The sequence below is a fragment of the Choloepus didactylus genome, chromosome 4 (genome assembly GCF_015220235.1).
Source record: "Choloepus didactylus isolate mChoDid1 chromosome 4, mChoDid1.pri, whole genome shotgun sequence".
In the NCBI taxonomy this organism is placed as follows: Eukaryota; Metazoa; Chordata; class Mammalia; order Pilosa; family Megalonychidae; genus Choloepus; species Choloepus didactylus.
The window spans coordinates 142,788,296-142,797,258 of NC_051310.1; the positions used below are offsets into that span (position 1 = coordinate 142,788,296).

The 8,963-nt window shown below is 43.8% G+C and overlaps 1 pseudogene; it reads left to right on the forward strand.

Annotated features, from left to right (window-relative positions):
• Window positions 1–214: 214 nt before the first annotated feature.
• Window positions 215–1,479, forward strand: LOC119533388 (annotated as a pseudogene).
• The last annotated feature ends 7,484 nt before the right edge of the window (window positions 1,480–8,963 follow it).

Here is an 8,963-nt window from a genome sequence, read left to right on the forward strand (position 1 = left end):
AATCAGAGAAAAAGAGGTCATGATAAAAGTAGAGGTGAGAGACAGTGAGTGCGTGCGCGGGTCAGCGCACGGGTCTTCCCTTTCCCCTCATCCTGCTCCCTCTCCCCCTCTCCCTTACCTCCTATCCCACCCAGCCCTCCTTCTCAGGGGGCAGCAGGGCCGTTCCCTCTGTCGTTTCCTCCCTTACCCACCCTCGTTTCTCCTTCCCCTGCCCTGGGCAGCCGCTGCCATGATCCTGCTGGAGGTGAACAACCACATCATCGAGGAGACGCTTGCTCTCAAGTTCGAGAACGCAGCCGCCGGAAACAAACCAGAAGCAGTAGAAGTAACATTTGCAGATTTTGATGGGGTCCTCTATCATATTTCAAATCCTAATGGAGACAAAACAAAAGTGATGGTCAGTATTTCTTTGAAATTCTATAAGGAACTTCAGGCACATGGTGCTGACGAGTTATTAAAGAGGGTGTACGGGAGTTTCTTGGTAAATCCAGAATCAGGATATAATGTCTCTTTGCTGTATGACCTTGAAAATCTCCCTGCATCCAAGGATTCAATTGTGCATCAGGCTGGCATGTTGAAACGAAATTGTTTTGCCTCTGTCTTTGAGAAATACTTCCAATTCCAAGAAGAGGGCAAGGAAGGAGAGAACAGGGCAGTTATCCATTATAGGGATGATGAGACCATGTATGTTGAGTCCAAAAAGGACAGTCACAGTAGTCTTCAGCACAGTGTTCAAAGATGACGACGATGTGGTCATTGGAAAGGTGTTTATGCAGGAGTTCAAAGAAGGACGCAGAGCCAGCCACACAGCCCCACAGGTCCTCTTCAGCCACAGGGAACCGCCTCTGGAGCTCAAAGACACAGATGCTGCTGTGGGCGACAACACTGGCTATATTACCTTTGTGCTGTTCCCTCGCCACACCAATGCCAGTGCCCGAGACAACACCATCAACCTGATCCACACGTTTCGGGACTACCTGCACTACCACATCAAGTGCTCTAAGGCCTATATTCACACACGTATGCGGGCAAAAACATCTGCCTTCCTTAAGGTGCTGAACCGTGCACGCGCGGATGCTGAGAAAAAGGAAATGAAAACGATCACGGGGAAGACATTTTCGTCCCGCTAACTCTTGGGCACAGAAGGAGAAGTGGCTGGCAACTGAAGCCTGGAGCACTTGCTACTGGATAATCGTAGCTTTTAATGTTGCACCTCTTCAGGTTCTTAAGGGATTCTCCATTTTGGTTCCATTTTGTACACATTTGGAAAATAATCTGCAGAAACGAGCTGTGCTTGCAAGGACTTCATAGTTCCCAAGAATTAAAAAACAAAAAACAAAGAATAATTCCACTTGATCAACTTAATTTTTTCTTTATCTTCCCTCTCCCCTTCTCTTCCACCCTCTTTCCCGAGCTGTTTTGCTTTGCAATATGTTACTGGTAATGAGTTGCAGGATAATGCAATCTTAACTTGTTTTCTCCTAAGTATTTCAGTTCAAAACTCCTGTATCTAAAGAAATACGGTTGGGGTCGTTAATAAAGAAATCTTTCTATTTAAAAAAAAAAAAAAAAAAAGTAGAGGTCAGAGAGACACAATTGCTAGAAGGCAGCCACCAGCCAAACAATGCAGGCAGCCTCTAGAAACTGGAAAAGGGGAAGAAACAGATTCTCCCCTAGGGCCTCCAGAAGGAATGCAGCCCTGCTGACACATTGGTTTTAGTCCAGTAAGACCCATTTTGACTTCTAGAACTGTAAGATAATAAATTTGTGTTGTTTTCAGCCACAAAGTTTTTGGTAATCTGTTATATCATCAACAGGAGACAAACATGCCTTCCCGTAGAAATGGTGTTTAACAGCTTGTCAAGATTTTTCACAGCTCAGAATCTACAGTCTGAATAATTATAAGAAATTATTTTATTAAACCTCTATTATTGAGGCATTATCAGTTGTTCCCTCAATTAAACTGAGGAAAGTCTTTAAAGAGTCCCTTCAGATTGCTTAAGAAGCAGAAAATAAAGCCAACCTCTCTCTCCACACATGGGCTCATATACCCACTAGGACTATGTTGTATTAATGGTGTGTTTAGCTAAGATTTCCTGAGAAACTAATGTGACTTGGCTAGTTTCCAAATGATGCTTCTCTTCTCCCAGTAAAATCAAGAACTGCCAATAAAGTACAGGCCAGCTGCTGGGCCTGCTCTCACTTACACATACCCACATACACAAATAGGAAGATGGTCTCCAGGGCTATAATTTCCCAGCCAGCAAGTGCCTTGGGTTTCGTTTCAGTGGTAAATTATGATGTCACCCAGCTGCCTTAGTATGGGGCATTTCAAACCTTTAATTAAAGGACTATCATTTACTGTGTATATTAACATCCAGAACAATAAACACAGTGGAACACTATCATTAGAGGCAGCCATAATCCATAGCCTGCTGTGCACCATCATCCCTGCTGCTTTGACATCTGAAATAAGCCCCCAAAATCACTGCATTTTCAAAGCAGGACTACATTGAGGAGATCCACTCCTGATTGCATTCCATCTTCCCACTTCCATATTCCCACCCACCAACATCTTGGGTTCAGCACCTGAATTCAAAACTCCTTGTCTTTTACAGAGACACATCCAGGCCAAGCTTCTCTCTTTCTGGGAATAATGCCACCATTCTTTTTTTTTTTTTCAGTTGATTCAATATAGTGGGCCTTCAATATAAAATAATTAAACCAATGCATAATGAGTTATGGTTCCTCATCTAAAGTGTATCACAATGGAGTAGGGCTGGAAAGATATACCAAAATAAATAAAAAGTAAAAAAAAGATAATTGACCTTGGGATGCACAATGGGAGCTTAGAGTGGATACTATAGAAAAGCAGAAAAGCAAAAGACAATTTCACCCAAACTTAGTCAAAATATCTTATCTCAGATTCTCTGTTTCCCACTTTAATTCAGTGCATATTAACCAATCACTTACTAGAGGTAAATAGATATAAATGCTAACAGGATCTTATAGTCTAATAGAGGAGACAAAGAATGATTCCAATAATCATCATTTATTGATCACTTATTATGCAAGGTAGGCATGGTTCTCAGTGTTTTATATACATAATATCATTTAATTCTTACTACAGCCTTCTAAGGTAGGTATTACTAGCCCTGTTTTGTAAACAAGGAAAAAGAGCCTTAAAGAGATTAAGTCCCTTTCATAAGGACCAGAGCAGGGATATAAGCTCAGCCAGACTGCACAACTTGGATTGGTGGCCACTGCATTATTGGTGCCAAATGCTGCGATTCTTCCTTCACCACAGGGCCCGCATGTGTCTCATCCTATCAACACAGCACAGTCACAATTTCTAGGTTTCTGAGCTGACCTCTCATTTCAGGGGATACAAAACAAAAAACAGAATTCAAAAGACTCCTCTGGCAGCAGGGGTAAGGGGGAGGGCTGGGAATGGGAGAGTGGAGAGTGGAGGGCCGGGACAGTCTCACAGTGTCTGTTACACACTTATAGTTTGCACAGGAGAGATGTGCTTGGACCACTGAAGTGATGGAAGAAACACTAAATAGTGCAATGGGGAAGTAAGGACTCACAGGAAGCTTTCTCAGCAGTCTCTGGCAGTCCAGGACCCAAAAACTCCATGCCTGGAGTAGGCCGTATTTATCCAGGATGCAGTAACAACCTCAGGGGCCGAGAGCAACTCCCCACTGTCTTACAGGTGACTCTCCCACATGTACATTCCCTGGGAGAAGATCTTTCTGATTGGTTGTCACTTTTAATTTGTAACAACCCTATCGTGAGGAGCTGTTAGACCAGAGCACCTCATTGGCAAAATGCACCCTCTGGTCCAGCCCATTGAGGCTGCCTCAGGCTGAGTCACCAACGCACGGCCTGTTGGGTGGCAGCAGGGCCAGTGAGTTCATAGGCACAAGGAAATTCAGGGACCTAGGGCAGGATTCCTCAGAAGGAGGCTTATGAATGCGGCAGGCAGGCTACCCTGTGTATGTGTGTTTTGTAAGTCAAATGGAAGTGATTTACTGCTCTTCTGATTTATCAGTGCCGTTGTTCTTCTCCACTCATCCTTTTTAACTCTGTTTTGCTTTGTTTTGGGTGATGCGTTATTTCCCATTCTTGGGTTTATAGAAGCAGATCAGAAAAGGTTTTAGCACAGCACTGGTTCTCTGAACACAGACTCGGGAGACTTTATGGAAATGACTTGCCATGAGGCCATGTCTGGAAGGGAGGATTTTTCCAAATTGCCAAGTGCACTTTTTTTTTCCAATTCCCAGAAGCACTGATGGGACAGGAGGGCAGAAAATGAGAAAACTCACCTTGGTGGAGGCTTCCTGGGATCCCCCATGGAGTGTGCTTACTAAACTCTGCACACCTTGCTTGGGTCTCTGTGCACTCCCAAACCTCACAGCCTTACTCTTTCGGTTGAGCTCTCAGTTAACTCCTCCGGCTGGCCATGTCCAAGGGCTTTCACTGTGAGTGACTGCCACCTGCTGGGCCAGCCTGGAACTGACTGCTGGGTCCACACCTGGCCCGCTCAGGAAGGTGTGAGAACAGATTGTCAGGTTCACTCTGTGGCATTCCAGAGGGAGCCTCTAAACCAGCCTTGACACACAAGAATCTGGATTTTTAATAGTCTTTTGGAGACCTGAAGTCTACAGATCCCTCTGGTGATTCGTCTGAGAGTTTAATCACTTTTTTTCAGAAATATTTTCCCTATTTGGAGTCTCAAAATGCTTCTGTTTAAGTTGATTTCTTACTAATCTGTCTTGGTCAGGGATGAAAAGCAGCTGCCGTCAATTCCTCTGGGTAAAAGCCCTTTATGGGCCCGGAGAAAGACCAGTGAACGTGCCTCACTTCCCTGGAAAAGTCACAAGTTTTATTTTTCTTTAGATTGACTTCCTTTAACCTGTTTTAAAACTTATTTATCATCAGTGTGGCTCTCCTCTGAGTGTTCCCAATTTCTTCTACATTTCTCCTTACTTGAGAACATGATGCTCCTGAAAGGGTCTGGCTACGGGCAAATATGATGGGTCCAATATTACGTATACTCCTGTAGATGCCCAGTCCTTTGGCAAATAATTACTAAGTACCTGCCATGTATGAAACACACAGGTTAAGACCTGTGTGGGTATAAAATGAATTACTCGTGGTCTTTCCAGGAGGAAGGAGGAGATGAAGCTATAACACCTCTGCATAAATAATTCTGATAATATGAAAGACACTGGCATTGGTGCCACTGGAGGTCAGAGAAGAGGGAGGGGGTTTGGGGGCACATGGAAGGCTTCATGGAGATGGTGGGGATTGCACAGGTCTTTGAAGGGTACATAGAATTTAGTTGGATCTGAGAAGAAGAGGGATAGGAGAGGAAATAACATTCCAGGCTGAGAGAAAAGCCTGAGAAAAGCCTTAGAGACTGAATACAGGACAGGATCAGAGCTGGATGTGGTTCCATTTGGATAGGTCAAGGATACTAAGGAAAAACAGACAAATAGATGGGAGTAGATTGTGGAGGCCTCCCGTGGCAGACAATGGGGAGCCATTACAGAATCCAGGTATTGTGTTTATATAACTCCTGTTTGATTTTATTAATGTGAAGACAGCTTGTTTTTCACCACTCTGACCCTAAATCATTCTTGCTGTCACTCTGTCCCCGCCTAGTATTGGCTTTTGATTTTGACTTGTTTGTTCCAAGTTCCAGTTTGATTTTTACCCTGTAGTGTCACCATTTCTAAGAAATCTGACTTGCCCTGGCATTATTTACTCCCACTCTTCCAAACTAACCTTTGACAAAATTGGCTCAGGCTAGCCAATTCTGTCTCAATCACTCCTCCCTTCTTTTCCTGAGGCAATGTGTCTTTTGTACTCCTCTCCCTTCTTAGGAGAGTTAGGAAGGCAGGACACTTGTAAAGGAAGCTCCAGGCAACTCACCTCCACATTCTGATTTCAGCTTCTTCATCTTTAAAAAGAGAGGGGAAGAACCTACCTGACTCCTTGCATCCTTTCTAGACCTTATGCTCTACAAGGCAATAACCTCAGCAATCTCCAACCATAAGCCATACCCCTCAACAGTTTCCATGGAATAGTTTCAGCTTTCCTGGAAGAATTTGCCCATAAAAATTGGCTGGAAATGGGGTATGAAACAAATTGGATCTGCCAAGAAGTCAACCAGCTTTGAGTTGTTTGTTTCCAATTAGGATGACGATAGAGGAAAAGATGAGAAGCATGCCTAGACTCCTTACTTGCCAAAGGGCCTCTCCCCAGGAGATATGTTCAGAGACAAGGAGAAAGTGATTGATTAGAAAGCATTAAAATGAGCTGCAGGTGGCATTCAGCACCCAGCACCCTTTTTGACTCAGTCAAACTCCCTCTTCTCCACCTCTCTATCTCTTCTGACTGGCCCCGCTTAATTCACAGTGGTAACAAAGGCAGGGCTTTTCCTCGGGCATGGCTCCCACTCAAGCCTTGAGTGGCCAGTTGCCTTGCTGGGCCCAATATACCCGTTTCTGCAGATAAGTCTCTCCTTCAAGTCACTTATCCCCCTGATTCTCAGGGTCTTCTGTTTGGTACTACTTGCTTGTAGCAGGTATCTGGCAGGATTATGAGATGAAAAGTGCTGACAACTGGCGTTTTAGAAAACTCCAGTCTCAAGTTTGGGTCGGATACTAGAATTAACACAAGAGGCCAAATATCAAGAAAAGTCTAGAGTCTTCAGGATTAGAGAGGACAGACAGAAGGAGGGTTGAGGAAGGGTTAAGAGGTCACTAATGAGAGGTCATTAATAATACCTTGTCTTACCAGTTCTGAATTACTTTTATTATTATTGTGGTGCTCCATAAAATAATTCCACATCAATTAATCTAATTAATTTTCATTAGTCCCATAGAGTTAGGCATTATTAGCCCTGTAGAGTTAGGTATTATAAACCCCCTTTTGTAGACGGGGAAACTGAAGTTCTTTTTTTTTTTTTTTTAATGTCTTACAGTGAGTGAATTTGACAACCATTCGAATACAAATTTCCTTGGATTAGAGGAAGAAAAGATATGCTATTGAGATCCTCAGAGTCTAATGATTAACCTGTAAAAATTTCTATGTATGGCAGTTTAAGAAATAATGGTGAGCTTTCGTGTAAAGAGTATTACTGGAAGAGGCGGGGCAAGATGGCGGAGTGGTGAGGAGCAGAATTTCGTCTCTCCCCTAGAGCAGCTGGCAATTACCCAAGAACTATATGAAACAGTGTTTTCGGGGTCTCCAGTAACAAGTCACACATCGGACACAAGTTTGGAATTGGAGGAAAAGCTGAGACACAGCGAACGTTGTAAGTTCCCCGGACCAGGGGTCTGGCGCCCCTCCCCACCCAGACCTCACAGACCTCACAGACTATCTTGCTGCCGGCTCCCTGAAAGGGGGGGAGAAAAAAAACAAAAAACAGCAATCTGCTGAGGGCAAGAAGGGAGGCTCAAACCAGCCTCAACTGCAGAATTAATTAACAAATTAATTAACTAACTTTGGGAGCTAGGGTGCTAAAGAAGGGCTGGGCTCCAAGAAGTGGGGGCACGTAAAAGCGGGCACCCATTCCCAGACTCCAAAAAAGCCTTTTTTTTTTTTCCCTTACATTTTCTCCCTTCTGGCTTCTCACTGATCCCTTATCTTTTTTGCATTTCAATAGCCCCCAGCAGGGGTGGAACTGAAACAGTTGGAGAGTAATTATCAGACAATAGCCCAAAGCATATCTTTAAATGCTCTGTTCTGACACTGACAAAACTTCCAGGCTGGGGAAAGACTTTCAAAAGAGACTCTTTTTTTTTTTTTTTTTTTTTTCCTTTTTTCTTTTTCTTGATTTCTTTTCTACTTTTTGTTTTTTTAATCTAAAAGTAATATATGTGGTTATTTTCTATCAGAAAGCCCAGGTTGAGGGACTAGGCTGGGCTTGAGGGGAGACAGAGTACCCACAGTGTCTTTGAGTTCCGTATTCACTACTGAAGGCCTCCAGCCCTGTCTTTAATTGGCAACTCAGGCTGACCAAGGAATCTACCTGGAGAGGCCCCAAAGAGGAGAGAGGAGAAGGGAATAGTGCCCCTGAGAGACAACTGGAATTCTGAGGACTGGGAGAGTAGAGGGAGGCCCAGCTCAACTGGCAGTCCTCCTTCTGGGAATTCAGACCCCAGGGGCTGGAATTCAGATTCCGGCTTCAGTCAGCCACGCCCCTGACAGGATCAGAGTCACCAGGAGAACTAAAGGCTCTCCTTACACTGGTGGGGGAGCTGCGGGCTGGCCAGTGCCACCTGCTGGACAGTAGAGGAAAAGCACCATTTCTAAAGGCCTCATAGGAGGGTCTCATTCTCAGGAAAACTCCATACCCTCCCAATGAGACCTGGGCCTCACTAGACTGGGAAAATCTGACTAGGGTCGACCATATCTGAGGAGACCCACTCACAAAAAGGTTACATAGAGGCAGAGCAAGAAACAGAAAAAAAAGGAGGGGAAAAATTCTGATCAACTAAACAGAACCTAAGTTAGAGGTCTAGAATAAGTTGAACTGAATAACAGAGGCCAGAAAACAAAGCCAACCAACAAGAAAACCACTAGGTAAAAGACAGAAAACAAGCTCCAAAATAAACTAATCAAGAAAATCAGATGCCTAGACAACTTAAGATAACAAGCCGTACCAGGAAACACGAAAACATGGACCAGCCAAAGGAACAAACTAATAGCTCAGCTGAGACACAGGAGTGGAGGCAACTAATGCTAAATAAATTTGATGAAATGAAGGAAGACATAGCAAAAGAGCTGAAGGATATAAAGAAGACACTGGCTGACCATAAAGAAGAATTCATAAACTTAAAAAACAAATGGCAGAACTCATGGGAATGAAGACCACAATGGAGGAAATGAAAAACACAATGGAGGGACACAACAGTAGATTTGAACAGGCAGAAGAAAGGATCAGTGAA